General features: G+C 40.3%; 2 protein-coding genes and 1 non-coding gene across 3 annotated transcripts in view; 1 reads left to right on the forward strand and 2 right to left on the reverse strand.

Moving 5' to 3' along the window:
* Positions 1-15,478, reverse strand: part of LOC148666183 (antigen WC1.1-like) — a 648,305-nt gene that overhangs the window by 407,727 nt on the left and 225,100 nt on the right. The gene's annotated exons all lie outside the window — the stretch shown is intronic.
* Positions 1-15,478, forward strand: part of LOC148666241 (CD5 antigen-like) — a 191,635-nt gene that overhangs the window by 29,690 nt on the left and 146,467 nt on the right. The gene's annotated exons all lie outside the window — the stretch shown is intronic.
* trnas-acu (transfer RNA serine (anticodon ACU)) lies at positions 9,300-9,381 on the reverse strand. The gene has a single exon. It is a non-coding gene; the product is annotated as a tRNA-Ser (tRNA).

Consider the following 15,478-nt stretch of genomic DNA (forward strand, 5'->3'; position numbering starts at 1 on the left):
AGCTGATACCCTGGCTTCTCTCCAGACACAGCTGGGTGAGCTCCTCCAGTCAGGACAGGAGGCTCTACTGTACACAAAGAGGGGTGGGAGAGGGTAACAAGCCGATACCCTGGCTTCCCAGTGGGCAGTGATTCGTCAAATATACGTATATATCACAGCGATAATATAGCTATACGTATATATACATTGCCGCGACGTATAATCAATGTTGAATTGCAACCGTAAAATTGACGACATTAATAAATGCATATATAACGTTGAAAACACATCTAACACAGTGCCTGAGGCTTTTTACTGTATGTATCGTGTGTGCCGCAACTAGGAGTATACGACAATCTGCATAGTGTACGAAGTAAATTGTTTTCGCAGTAATTAATTTATTTACACAGCTTTGCATACAAAGGTTCTGCGGAGGGGTCTTGCCCCCTGCCTGAAAAAAAAACAGTAAAATGTTTGAGTGCCTATAGAGTTTCTATTTTTATTTTCTTAAGAAAAGTTGATACCATATCCTGGACACCCCGTCCCCCATCAGTGCGCGGTGCCCGGGGAAAAATCTGTAGGGGGGCGTCTGAAATTTTGAGGGGGGGTGATATTTCGGTTGAAACGGAGCTGTACGGTGCAGCTACCCAAATGAAATCTCGCAGCTATGCCATTGATTAGTGCTTCATGATAGAAGATAACGACTAGCAATCTGGTATTTGCGATGAAGTTCAGTTTCACATTTTTCGTCACTCTCGTGGTTTGGATTGCCTGGACCGAAAAGTACCACAAGCGTTCATTTTTGCAGCTACATCAATGGAGGTTCTGAATCGTTAAGAAAAAATAGTTGTAAAAACCAACAGAAAGCACAGACTGCTATAACTATTCCTAGTTATATAACGATTTTAAGTATAATGATAAACTACTGCAAGGAATCGGTCCATCCTGAGCAAACAGGATCGTAATGTTGACACACTGATACAGTACGTGCCCTTCCTGGATGGAGAGTCCTCCTGCACATCAAACAGTCCGAGTGACTGTTAGTGTCAATTAGTGTTGTCTGACCATTGACAAAGTACAACTATTTTATTAGGGCGCAAGTTAAGTAAATCCTTTTGCCCAAAACTGAAAGGGTGACACTCCTCCCTCCCCCCGTGACGCCAGGCCTGTCCCCATCCTATTCCATAATGTCATTATATATAATACCTTACGACAGTGACCGATCCTTACTAACTGCATGCGTTAAAAATGCACATCAGGGGGGCACATAACTGAGATGTATTATCAATGTTAAATTTCAACCATAATATCGACAACATTAATAAATGCATACGTTGAGAAAATATCTAACCAAGCATATTTTCCGGTTATACACCACAATGCATTGCTAGTATTCGTTGGTCACCATTTTGGACACGTTTTTCAATTGTAGAAGATTGAAGTATTTATCCGCAAATATCTCAGCAATCCTCTTTTGACGAGTAAGTATAAATAATAATACTATCTGAATACATACAGATCTTACTTAATATTATTTTGATTAAAATAGTATGTGAATAAGCAAAAAATGGCACAGAAAAATACTGTGAATGGGGAAGATGACACAAAATAGTTTTGCTGTTTCTCTAATTATTCTTATTCTATGTTGTACTTTCAAACTTTGGGTACTCTTTAATTAGGACAGACTGTATTGCTCAACTGCTATGATGCAAGCCAAATTTTATCTGTTTATTTCAGCTTTGAGCTTAGTAAACCTTAATGGTTCATTTTTTAGATTATACTCAAGAAGATATTTCTCATCATTTATTTGAGTAGTAATATTATATAATTTTCTCCTAGCTGCGGTTTTGAAGTCCCACCCTACATCGACAGAAAAACATATAAAGGAGCACGCAATGCGTTACTTGAAGAATGCATATGCAAGGCAGGGGGCCTGGAGATCTGGACACTGAAAATAATAGGTTTCTGGTCCTGTTAGGACAATTAGACAGGGTTTGCAAATGGTGGACAAAAATTGTCTTAACTTCCATTGTAATATTTTTTTTTCTTGGAAATTTTTACATTTTAAAATTTATATTTGAATCAAAATGTGGTTTTGAGTTAAATATTGTGTTAATGTAATTAGTTTGTGTTTGTCATTATTATACTGTATATTGCCATGTTACCAGAATTTGTAGCTGAAGTTTAAGACTAGTTGCCCATAAGTTGATTGTTGATTGATTGTATACAATGTATAATTTGAAATACATATTTTTCAGCTATGAATGTGTATTTTCAGAATTAATTTCTAAACCAAATCATTGGCTTGGTTTACTAGTTTCTACTACACCTGTAAAACCTATCTCTGATGTATAATAAACCTAACCGTCCTTCGGATCCTTCGGACATCCGTCCTTCGGATGAGACATAAAACTGAGGTCCTGACTCTCTGTGGTCATTAAAAATCCCAGGGCGTTTCTCAAAAAGAGTAGGGGTGTAACCGCGGCGTCCTGGCCAAATTTCCAATTGGCCCTTACCAATCATGGCCTCCTAATAATCCCCACTCTATGAACTGGATACATTACTCTGCTCTCCTCCCCACTGATAGCTGATGTGTGGTGAGCGTTCTGGCGCACTATAGCTGCTGTCGCATCATCCAGGTGGATGCTGCACATTGGTGGTGGTGGAGGGGAGTCCCCATTACCTGTAAAGCGCTTTGAGTGGAGTGTCCAGAAAAAGCGCTATATAAGTGTAAGCAATTAATTTTGTTATTAACCATATACGTATTATAGTCCTCTAAAGTTATCCGTATAATAGACCTCTAAAGTTATCCGGAACTCCAACCATATATGTATAACAGTCCTCTAAATTTATCCATATAATAGAACTCCAACCATTTATGTATAATGAACATCTAATCATAGACGTATAATTGACGTATAACAATAGACGTATATTAGAATTTCATTCTAGACGAATTGCGGACCACATTTATACGTCTCTAAATTGTGCGTTTAATAGACGTATATTATGTCTTTTGCCCACTGGGAAACTGCATCTGAAAGCAAACGTTGGGTCTGTTCCTTTTCTTTCCAGCATGAAATAGCAAATTGTTACAAAAAGCACCAGCTAATGTCCAATAGCGGGGTTTTTTTCAAATTACATTTAAAAGCTTCACACACTTTTTAATGAAACAAAAGTGTCCTGAAACTCCCTAACTTACAGGTTTGTTTGAACCTGTAATAAAAAAAGAGATCTAAAACTTCTAGAGTTCCATTCTCTGATGTAAATGTCTCTAAAGTCGGACATGATGTCTAGCAGATGTGAACTGTGCCTTTTCTCTTGTGTTCAAGGATATTCGCTGTGTGAGCTCCACACTGCGTATCCTGTACAGCTCTATTTTGTTTAGATTATCTATGTGGTGTACAGATAGAACTCAACTGCATGGTGAGAATTCCGGGTTCAGTACCAGCAGAACGTGAAGCGAAACGAATCCTTCAATAATAAACGGTTCATAACAAGGGTCAAGGAGACTGTATTCACTAGACAAAGGAATAGCAGAACGGGAAACAGTCTTAACAAACCCAGCACTCTTAGGATGTTGCTGTTGCTTACGTTTTAGGGCCAAACAATCTGCAGTTATATGACCTCTCTTGTGACAATAAAAACATTCACGCTCCTCTTTAGGACGTGAGGAACTAGTTTTTACTTGGAGAGACTGAGACTGGGAACTTAGAGTAGACAAAGTCTTCTCCACACGTGCAGATGTGAAAACGTTCTTGTGCGTGAGCACGAACTCATCTGCCAAAACAGCGGCTTGCGCTAAAGTAGTTACTTTTTGCTCATTCAAATACACAACAATGCGTTCAGGCAAACAGTTCTTAAATTCCTCTAAGAGCATTAACTCACGCAATGAGTTAAAGTAACTCACTTTACTGGCTACAACCCATTTATCAAAGAGAGTGCCCTTCTCTCTAGCAAATTCAACAAATGTCTGGTCTGACACTTTACGATGATTTATGAAGCGTTGTCTATAAGCCTCAGGAACTAATTCGTAAGCCCGTAAGATAGCAGCTTTCACAGTATTGTAATTCAAACTTTCTTCTAAAGAAAGTGTAGAACAAACTTCCTGAGCTTTGCCCACTAATCTACACTGCAAAAGCAGTGACCAAACCTCCTTAGGCCAACGAAGTGATGTGGCAATTCGCTCGAATGCACCAAAGTATGAATCAACTTCCGTCTCCCTAAACAGAGGAACTAAAGCAATGTGCTTACTTACATCTGCAGTGATTCATAGCCGGTTCAGGGACGCCAAATATGTAATCATAGTGGCTCTCTGAAGGCACCAGTTCTGTAGGGTTTGGGCATTTACTGAGACAATTATTAATTGTAGCAGTAAATCACAAAGTTGATTCTTTTGATGGCTTTAGAATCCAACCATGCGACATAACTCAAACAACGCGCACACACAGGTACTAATACACGAGGATACATTTATTAATACATAGAATATGCATATAAACCTAACAGATCTTATCGAGAGGGTTATCAGAATACAAAAGATATATATTCAATCAGTTACAAAGTGTTACACATCAAGAGGACATACGTTCAGTATATCATTCATTAAGACCGTTTCGTAAAGTGAACTTGGTTACAACTTCTACATTAGATACTCAAACAAGTACATAACTCTTAGGAATTAAATTGATATCAACTGGTTGGGATAACAATTGAATTCTCGAGCTGTAATGCATTGAAGTTGAATACTCATCCAATCTTTGGGGATTCAGATCTCCTGCGGGCACAAAGAAACAGTTGCAGGCTGTTGCTGTCCAATCCGCGCTCTCTGGCTCCGTGCCAGGCTGTGCTGTGCGGCTTGCGACGGTGCGCTGCTGATGCTCACTGTTGGCATTAACTAGCAAAGTTTGTGCACAGGAGAAAAGATGACTGTGGGTCCCAGCAAGTCAGGAAGAGGACTGGTTCGTTCCTGATGAAGAGCTAGTTCTGAATAGTGATTCAGCTTTCCACAGTTCCGACCTGTTCAGGAGGCCTGCTGCTGGTTACTCTCTGGCAACCTCCACTCTAGACTCTTAGAACAAAGGAAAGTTCTGGCACTCGGACACACTGGCCGTTCCGTGGTTGTCCGGGCTGAGTCTCAGGATGGTCAGGAGGCGCGCTGCGAGAATGTTCTGCCCTTGGGAGCCTTCTGCTCCTGGGCCGTCCTGCCCTGGAATTCTCACAGAATCTTGTTGAATCTGAATCTGAATCTGAATCTTGTCTGAATCTCCCAGGCTCTCTGTGTTGCCTGTTTTTACCTGGAGGAACTTCAGCTCATTGATTGGCTGAAAGTTCCATGGGCATCAGAGTCCCACGTGGGTTACTCGGCCCTACCAGTCCCTGATTGGTTGATCAAGGTGAGATATGAGTCACTTAGTCCTGACACTTAGGAATGCAATCCAGATGTCCAACTCGCACTCCCTAGACAGATAGGCACCAATGGATGACCATTGATCATGATAGCCAGGCTTAGCTAAGTGCATCCCCCTTTGGGAGCTGTCCTTGGACCTTAAATCACCTTGCATGAATGGTTTCTCTGTGGCTGCACCACAGAGATGAACAGAGAAATGAGGCCTCATTTGGGAAGCTCAGAAACACTTAATTCTGCCTTATTATTAAGCCTCGCCGCTACACATCAAAGGTGGTAGAGAGTGGATCTTGCAAAGGAGACACGCTAGAGGCCTCGGAGTGGGTCGGCTGCACAGCAGGAGCATTCTTTCGTGCTTCTAGCTCAAGTTGTCGGAGCTTAACCTCTTTCTCCGCCTCGATCTCCATCTTACGAATTGCAAGGCGCTAGTCAAATTCTGCCTGGCGTACTTGGGCTTTTTCCTGCGCCTCCATGTGCAAGCGGGCCAAACGAACTTTCAGGCGAGTATCGCTTTTTGACCTGGTGGAGACCGGAGAGAACGGTTCAAAGGGAGGCAAGGTGGCCTTGACCTCAGTCTCCGCTAAGTCTTCAGCCACCCCCTGCACCTCGTCCTGTTCTTCCACCATCATAGCAGGTTTAGCACCAGCCCCAGGAGAACCGGCGTCCTTGCTCGCTAATGCAATGACCTCTAACTCCACTAACCTATCCACCACAGCTCTCTTGAGGTCCCTTTTAAGAGCTTGTGTCGAAACCTGAATCTGGAAGTGATCAGCAATTTGGCGCAATTCATCCTTCCTATACTTATCCAGCTGCTCAAAGGAAGGTTCCTCCACAAACTTTCACAAATCAAAAGTAGCCATAATTACAGTACCTTGCCAAAACACAATCCACAAATCAAAATCCTGCACCAACACCAAAATTCTGCAACACAAAAAAAAATCCTTAGGGCAGGAATTTGATATCCCAGACGAGCCCCCAATAATGTTACGACCCCAAGTGTCTAGGGGAAAAGGGGTGTAACATTTAGGATAATTCTTTTGGAAGCAGGGGGGTTTTGGTGAGGGACTAGGAAGTATGATAACAAGGGTAAGGAACTAGAGTGGTGCCAAAGGAAAGAAAATAACAAACAAAATGGAGCTGGCTAGGACAGTGAGGGAAAGCTAATCTGACTACAAAAGAAAACCCGAAACACACGGTCTTCGGCGTCTTCAACACCCTAGCTAACCTGCACTGACTACCCAAAACCATACAAGACAAACGGCACTCACCCGTACTAAACTAGTGTACTAATACAAAATCAACTAAGTGTGTAAGTGTACCCAACAACCTAAACTAACCTTATATACAAAAGTTCACACAAAAACACAAGTGAACCAGGAAGACAAATAAGGGAAAACAAGAGTAATAAATAGGAGCAGGGTACAAAAAGAACACAGAAGTTGAACATGTAACACTGGGGCAAGGTAATGACAAAACAAGGATGAACACACAAACAAACGAAAGTACAAAGAAACTAACGTAAATCCAACAAAACAACGAAGCCGAAGCTATACGAAAATACACAAACACAAAGCAAAACAAACCAACAACGAAGCCGAAGCAATAACCAGGAGCGAAGCGAAGCGAAGCAATAACCAAAACCGAACGGGACCGAAGTCAAACGAAAGGCATAAAATGAAAACATAAAAACATAAAAAACAAAAGAATAAAATGTGTTCTGATCGGCTGAGGCTAATTAACGATCACATCATACTGAAACAGTGGAGGGATGGTGGGCCAATGGGGAAGGGAGAACAATCAAGGGTCAGCAGTGTGGAACAGAAAAAAACACACACAGAACACACACTGGGACGTAACATCGACGTTAAATATGCGTTTATTCATGTCGTCGATTTTACGGTTGCAATTCGACGTTGATTATACGTCGAGGCGACGTATATATATGTATAGCCGTATTTTCGCCGTGAATATAAGTATATTCGACGAATCAATGCTCACTGGGACAGTTGTTCGAAAGAACATATCTGTGGCTGTGGTCCAACAATAACGGTGGTGAAACAGGCGGAATGTGTGGAATGAACTGGAGATGGAAAAGGAGACTCATCCAGTCGATAGTAGGGTTGTGTAGGACCGCACACACTAGGTGACAGTGTTGAGTAGCGTGGTTTAAAAGCTTCACAAGCCAGGCAGGAATCAAACCTACAATCTTCTGATCCGAAGTCAGACACGTTATCCATTGCGCCACTGGCCCTACTATCCCCTTACTCAACTGCACTACAATGAGCTCAGAGCCGCTACTAGTAATACTGTACATCGCCCCGGTCCATATGTTCTCAATTAGATTCACGTGTTTTGTACGTGTCTATAATTACTACGTCTTTCATTTTGTCTGGTTTAAAAAAAAAATTTTTCTTTTGTCTCTTCAGACAAAGGGTTTATGTGTCTCCCTGAAATTCACACACGAGGGAAGTCACACAAGGAAGGAAAGATATCGCGTTTAAAAAGAATCCAGAGTGGAGACGCCAGCAATTGAAAACGAAGCTTCATAGAGTATGTGCGCGCTACCACTGAACTAAACTCCCGAAACCGAGTTTTTTCCGCAGGTCTTTAATTGTGTTAGGAAGAGTGAACAGTCAGAGCGCATTTTAAAGGTCAAAGCAAGACAATTAGATGTGAAGAGAATTCAGAACAGGAGCCTCTGCTTCTCTGTTAACTGAGCTTTCGGTGAACGTCAAAGTTAAGAAACAAGAAACACCATCCTTCGAGCCGGATTCAAAACAGCGACATAATCGCCGGCTGCTTTTTTTAAACAGTTTTACGCCCTAGCAACTGAGCTATCGAAAGGTCGACTCCAAACGCACACGTTTTGCCATATGTGTATCCCAATGTAGTGTAGCGTTCCTGTTTATTTAAATCCCAGTTCGACATAAAAATACGCACTCCCATAGTCTTGTTTAGTAGAAGAAATGGACCAGGATTCTACTGTATAATCTTCCAGAGGTCTTACAAAATGTTTGGAGGGACATCAGTGCAGGCAGAAATTGACTCTTTTTCTAGTGGGATCGGGACCATATAACACCTTTCTTTTGGATTGAGAAGAGGATCATGGTGACACTCGAAACATCCCTGTTTTTGCTTCTTTCGAGGACGAATGGATTATTAAGGTGCAAACATCGGCTCAAATCAAAACTCCTACTGCAGTTGCTTCTTGGAGAGTTTCTTCAAATTTTTCAACTGAACGTCAATATTTTGTGATATTGACGATGATATCATACAGATTGTGGTTTTCTTTTGATCAAAAATTGTATTAAAATATGAGCCTCTTTTACCTTTGTCTTGGATGTTTCGCAAGGTATAATACTTTCCCTTGCATCCTCAGATAAACATTCTAAATACCACAAAGTTACAATATATGGAATAGCATTTATTTTTACATATGTTTTAAAATGCACTTTTATTTAAAGCTACATTTAGTGCTAGGTAAAGATAATGTTGCTAATACTGATGTAGTAGAAATGTAAGATGAATTGATAGCTTTATCTGAGCTAAAAAAGTCCTAAAACGCCTCCTGTAACAGGTAACTCGTAGCAAGATTCAACTCCAAACGTTGCTATTGCATTGTGCATTATGTAAACACGACCTGTTTCAGCTTCTGGTAAGTGCAGTTTTTCCACATTGAAATTAACAAAAACATTTTTCAAGATGCACCATGTCCCTAAATCGTTCATCAAGACTAGTATTATTATAAGGTGAAAGCAGTACAAAACATAAATGTAACCTAAATATTAAGAGACTATTGTCTGTCAGCTACTGCTGTAAGTCAGTTCAGCCAATGCTAGAAGTATTACTGCTCTACTACAGTAGCAAAAGTGCACAAACCCTTAGAAACAGATCACAAGTTAGAAGTACAAACTGACGAGGATGGGATTCAAACCCACGCATGCAAAGCACAATGGACTAGTAGTCCATCGCCTTTACCACTCGGCCACCTCGTCGAGAAAATCAGCCCCTTCGGACACGATTTGGCGCGCTCAAGATGATAATCTTTTTCCATTCTTGAGGGTCATTTTCCTCTTCCACCTGCCATTGCACTATTTTGCTTGAGTGATGTCAAGCCAAACGTGTGTTGTGCTTCAGTGACGGCTGTAGAGGACACACATTGTTCTCCTTATTGGAATCGGTGGCTGCTGTGGGGATACAGCGCTTGTATCCCTCTTCTCTGGCTAAACACTGTCTACTGTAAAGTATAGAAATAGAGGCTAAAATGATAAAATACTTCAGTAAGGCGGAGCATATGGGAAAGTATAATGAAAACGATCTATAAATCACTTTCCCTAGATTTTCAAACTCTCTGTTCGAGCTCTGATATAATCCTCTGTGCTCCTGCCGCTGTCACTCTGCATTCCATAGGGATACAGGTTGATTTCACAATGCCCCCCATTTAATGAAATACAGGAAAAACCGCAAGGAAAACAATATGTTTTAATAAATCTTCTCCTGGATTTATATTTCGGTCTTTCACATTTGAATGCATACCTTGCCGTAAATCTTTCCTCGATCACTGGCAGCCCAAACAGTTCTTAAGGTAGAAATCTAAGCGCAATCCTGTCCATCATGTCCCCGCAAAGCGGTTTCTCCGTTTTCCTTTTCCTGTCATTGCCAGTGAGCACAACAAGACGGGAAACATGCAAGACAGGGAAGAGACAGTAGCTGTCAGGAGTGGGATTTGAACCCACGCCTCTATTCAGAGACCAGAACACCCAAACAATAGAAAGACAGGAATCCTTGAGTCTGGAGCTTTAGACTTCTCGGCCATCCTGACAAGCTACGCAGATGGGTGAGCTGAAAGCACCATTAGTTCACAAAACTGAGAAATGCTTTGCTGGAGAAGCACCACGTTGCCTGCTGTAGCCTGTTGTTGCCTAAACGAATCGCGGAAATCAAATATTTGGATCGATTCAGAGTGTGCTTTACAGCCTTTTTGTAATATTTTGATCTGCTAGGGCGCAGTCGTCTTCACAATCTGGATTATTTCAGAAGAAGCGATGTCAGTGTGAAACAGTTTTCATTTTCGAGAACAGATGTTGTATTGCACATTTCTAATTGGTTTATTTTCCTGATTGCAATGCATTGGAAGCACAAAAGCCAGCTGCATAAAACTCGTGTAATTTATGACGGCGTTCCAAATAGCAGCCAGTGCAGGAGTAACGCTTTTGGAGCATCTATTATATTGTACTCTTATTTTAAAAAGCTTAAATTCGCATACTGTTATTTGGACAGCGCAAACCAGTCTGGGGTGAGTTTCCCAAAAACGATTAATCTTAGAGACGAACGGAGCAGCTTTACGATGTACGTACCTAACGTACGAGCTACTTTGTCATGCGCGTCCCAAAACCCCTCTTAATCGGTCATTTAACGAGCGAGTATAAAGTACTTCTTTGTTAATCCCGCCCCTGAAGTCGTTTAGCAAAAAGCATTACAAGTTGATTGAAAAACAATCGATTGACAATACTTTCATTATATGGTGTCGGTTTTGGTTCTTCAGTGAGATGAAATAAAGTTGTGAAAACGAATATGAAGCAAACATGACATCAGAATTTAACAACCATTTAAGCAAAAGCATATAGATAGGCACAAAATGGGACTCTTACTGTTTCTAAGAGAAAAGAAAATAAATGACTGACATGCTGTAAAAGAAAACCAAGTTTAACTGTGTGGACAGTGTATGTGTCCTGCACAATGTCTTTCATTTAAAGCAATACTTTTTTGGCGCACTGCCATTGTTAAGAATAACAGTGTTTCGTGAGAAAAATCTGTTGTTATTTATAGTTATTGGGTGTATTGGAACTCAATGGAAAAAATAACTACTAAGCTTGGCATGTGTCACTCAACAAATACATGATCTATAATCACATTTTAAAACAAGTAGGTCTAAGCTTTACCATCAACAATCACGACAGAACATAAAATGGTATTCGAACTTTAAATATTGTATCGACCGCAGGTCTCGGTACAGAATGGAGCAGGCGTGGGACTCAGGGAATGGGGTTGAACAACACATTTATCAACTCGAATCGGGAAAGGTACACACACAGGGACAGGGGTTACAGTGCTGCACCTACAGCATACTAACATACACACACACGAGGGAAGAGACTGTATCCCACTATATACAGTCCCCAGGTGCTGTTCTCAGCCCGTCTTGCATGCGCATGGCTAAAGTGCCCTGCGTGGCGCTACATTATAAATAGGCCCAATGATTTAACTTAATGCATTACTGCATTTCATCATGAAAATCATATAATCTAGTCAGGTATAAAACTTAGCCTTTCTTTTTAATTAAGGGTATTGTAACGGATTGGGGTTCTCTGGGAATGTGCCCTCGCAGCTCCCTAACAAATACAAGTAGAGGAGAAAATACAGATAAAAGAAAGAAAACATAAAAAGAACAAAAAACTATTAACTGCCAGCGGTAATGAGGTAAATATTTATGTAACCAAGTTATATTTTTACATATATCAAATGTTTTCCTTGCTTTGGCATTTTTCATGTTCTTTATGGAATTTAAATACAATTTAAACCCCACCTCAAAAATACTACAAGAGGGAGTATTATTAAACCATTTGACTTATGAATATGAAATTTACCCAAGATGACTAACAAATTCATTACTGTATAAATAAATGTTCTTTTTCGAATTTCCTCTTACATAGTACAACAAAATATCAAAATCAATTTTTCTTCTTTGCCAAGTGGTGTTACATCCCCTTCAGATACTCTGCAGAGACTGTCAAAGTGAGAGAAGAGGAGAGAGAGATGGACAGATAAGAGCACACACTGCAAGAGAGACATACGTCTTGATTTACTTTGAAGCAAGTGTTCATTTCCTTTATGGAACAAGTTGTTTCAACTTCACACAACTTCTGAAAGATAAAATACAAATCTTGCTTATCAGGACAGAAAAATGCCAGTTATTTCTTCTCCTCTTAACTAAAAGTGCAGAAAAACTATGGCAGTGCATCTCTGTCAGCTTGATTTAGCTTAGTACAAGTATTATACATCAAAGATAGGTTTTACAGGTGTAGAAACTATTAAATAAAGCCAATGATTTGGTTTAGAAATGTATTCTGAAAAATATACAATCATTCACACCTGAAAAATATGTAGTTCAAATTATACATTATATACAATATTGTAATCAACATCTGGCTAATCATCATAAAAACACATAAAAACTAGTAAACTTCAGCTACACATTCTAGTAATATGGAAATATATATATAGTAATGACAAACACAAACTAATTACATGAACACGCTAATATTTAACTCAAAACCACATTTCCATTCAAATATAAGTTTTAAAATTGAAACTTCTGTATTTCCACGAAAATATTATTAATATAGCACAAGCATTACTTTCAATGGCACAAACCAGCACAAACGTAGCACTAACGAATGAGGTGAGTTTCATAATTTGTGCTGTCTGTAGGGGGGGCAACTTCAGGGAGCTGAAACAAGTACATCCGGCAGCTGCACGGTTGAAGGTAAACATGTATCGTATTCCAATGGCTTCTATTTCCATTGATGAATGGCACAGGTTCATGAGGAGATCCTTTATAGGATTAAATGAACACATCGCTATTTTGGTCTGATGTAGAGGCTACATTTGTGTCAGCAGTACTATAATTGTTAGTCTTATACACTTTCAGGGGCTGCATCTGTAGTGCTTCATCTAAGAGGTTTTTTTTACTTTAGGGCACGGTTACATTCACCCACACAACTTATTCTCTGAATTCCCAATGGCTCAATAACCCTGTTTTCCCCTGGGAACCACCAGTGTACAGAAATGAACCCTTGTGAAAAAAGCATAGACATAGACCAGGATGTCTGAGTGGTTAAGGGCTTAAGATCCAATAGACAAATGTCCACGTGAAATGCCCCCCCCCCTTATGGTAGACTCGTGTAAATAATTTCCAGTGACAAAACACTTTGAAGATTTACACTCTATTTAAATATGAATTTACTAAAGTTCAGTTCTCTTCACTCCTCGGGATAACTGAACTCTCACAATCGCATACTAAAATCTTTACATGCATTAGCTGTGATACAGCTTTTAATAAAGACAGAATGAAACTGTTTGTTTTGTGCCTCATGATGATTCTCTTCTCGATCCAAATGAAATGTTTAATATGATCCCTCGAGAAAGAAAAGGAGTCCATTTTCGCCTGGAATGATTGATGCCCCATCAAACCTTTTGTAATATCCCCGGACGTTTAGACAGTAGAATCCTGGTTCGTGGCTTAAATTCAAAGTAAAAAAGACTAAGGAAACAAGTTGGAAACGATGTCGATCTGGGATTTAAATAATCCAGAACATTTCACTACATCGGGCAGTATGTGCCAGAGAGCAGCACCTAATATCCCTTCGATATATCCCAGCTGGTAGAGTGGAGGACTGTAGTGGAAACAGCTGGGAATCCTTAGATTTCTGGTTTGACTCCGGCTCGAAGGAAGGTACTTTAATCAAATAGTTAAAATACTGAATCTGTTTCATTCAGTTGTTGATCAAAAGCTCAATAAATGACGAAGCCGAGGCTCCTGTTTTGAATTCAGCTCATGTCTGATTGTCTTGTTTTGGCCAAGATCTGACCTTTTAATGCAGCGACTACTCTGTCTGCTTTGTAATTCAAAAATACATATAAATGTCAAGTTTTTTGTAGATATAAAGGTGTTCTCTGTTTTCAAAGGATAGCTACTTAATTGGCTTTATGGTTTGGTATTGATTTTGTATCGTTGTATTATTAAGTTTGTGCTTTCTGTGTTTTTTTCGTATTGTGAACTTATTTTTTAAACAAATGGTTACAAAGGCAGACACGGCACACATCTGTTTATACCAGCGGTGAACTGTACATTTTTATTAAATGCAATCTACTGTGCACTTTTGGGAGTATAACAGTTTGGATATCAAGTGGCAAAAATATAAAAGAGGAAAATATGCCATACTGCTTGTAAAGCCCTCAGTGTGACTATTGTTTTATTTTTAGATAAAAATGGCGTACTGTGCACGAAACGTTGCAGAAACATAATCTGATATTTTAATAATTATTATTTTAATAATTTTATAAAATTGAGGCCCTGGATCCAAATATTCAGTTCTGATTTTCTAAAGTGATATCTTCCCTTCCTCTCGTGGAAGTCACACGATGTGAGCAATTGTTTTTTTTTTTTCCACTTTGCGATCCAAAGACTCACTGTCACACAGTAACCAAACCAGGATGGATTCTTCTGGGAGCCGGACTGAGCTCATTCTCACTCCCTGTGCTGAAAACAAAATTATCCCCGAACATCGTCTACAGCTGCTAGATAATGACGAAAGACAGATCACTTGTGCACTTTTAACCTTCTCGCAGCTACAGGCGAGACTGAGCTGGAGATGTGAAGGCACCCGCTGGTACATCTTCTCCAAGTTTCACAATCGCGACAGACTTCTCTTTTTAAAAAAAAAGTAGATATAGCCCTGAAAAAAGCATTAGCTTTATCAGTTTTTACATTAATCGATTTTGAATCAAATATAATATTTTTATTGCATTTTACATAATAATAATTATTATCGCTTACACATATAGCACTTTTCTGGACACTCCACTCAAAGAGCTTTACAGGTAATGGGGACTCCCCTCCACCACCACCAATGTGCAGCTCCACCTGGATGATGCGACGGCAGCCATAGTGCGCCAGAACGCTCCCCACATCAGCTCTCAGTGGGGAGGAGAGCAGAGTGATGAAGCCAGTTCAGAGATGGGGATTATTAGGAGGCCATGACTGGTAAGGGCCAATGGGAAATTGGGCCAGGATGCCGGGGTTACACCCCTACTCTTGCAAGAGATGACCTGTGATTTTTAAAGGCCACAGAGAGTCAGGACCTCGGTTTCACTTCTCAGCCGACGGACGGCACCTGTTTACAGTTTAGTGTCCCCGTCGTAATACTGGGGCATGAGGACCCACATGGACCACAGGGTAAACCGCCCAGCGACAGAAACCAGATGGTACCGTGTGTCGGCAGGACAATGACGTCACGGGGATGTAGAGAA

Source organism: Lepisosteus platostomus, chromosome 5 (assembly GCF_059453375.1).
Source record: "Lepisosteus platostomus isolate fLepPlt1 chromosome 5, fLepPlt1.hap1, whole genome shotgun sequence".
In the NCBI taxonomy this organism is placed as follows: Eukaryota; Metazoa; Chordata; class Actinopteri; order Semionotiformes; family Lepisosteidae; genus Lepisosteus; species Lepisosteus platostomus.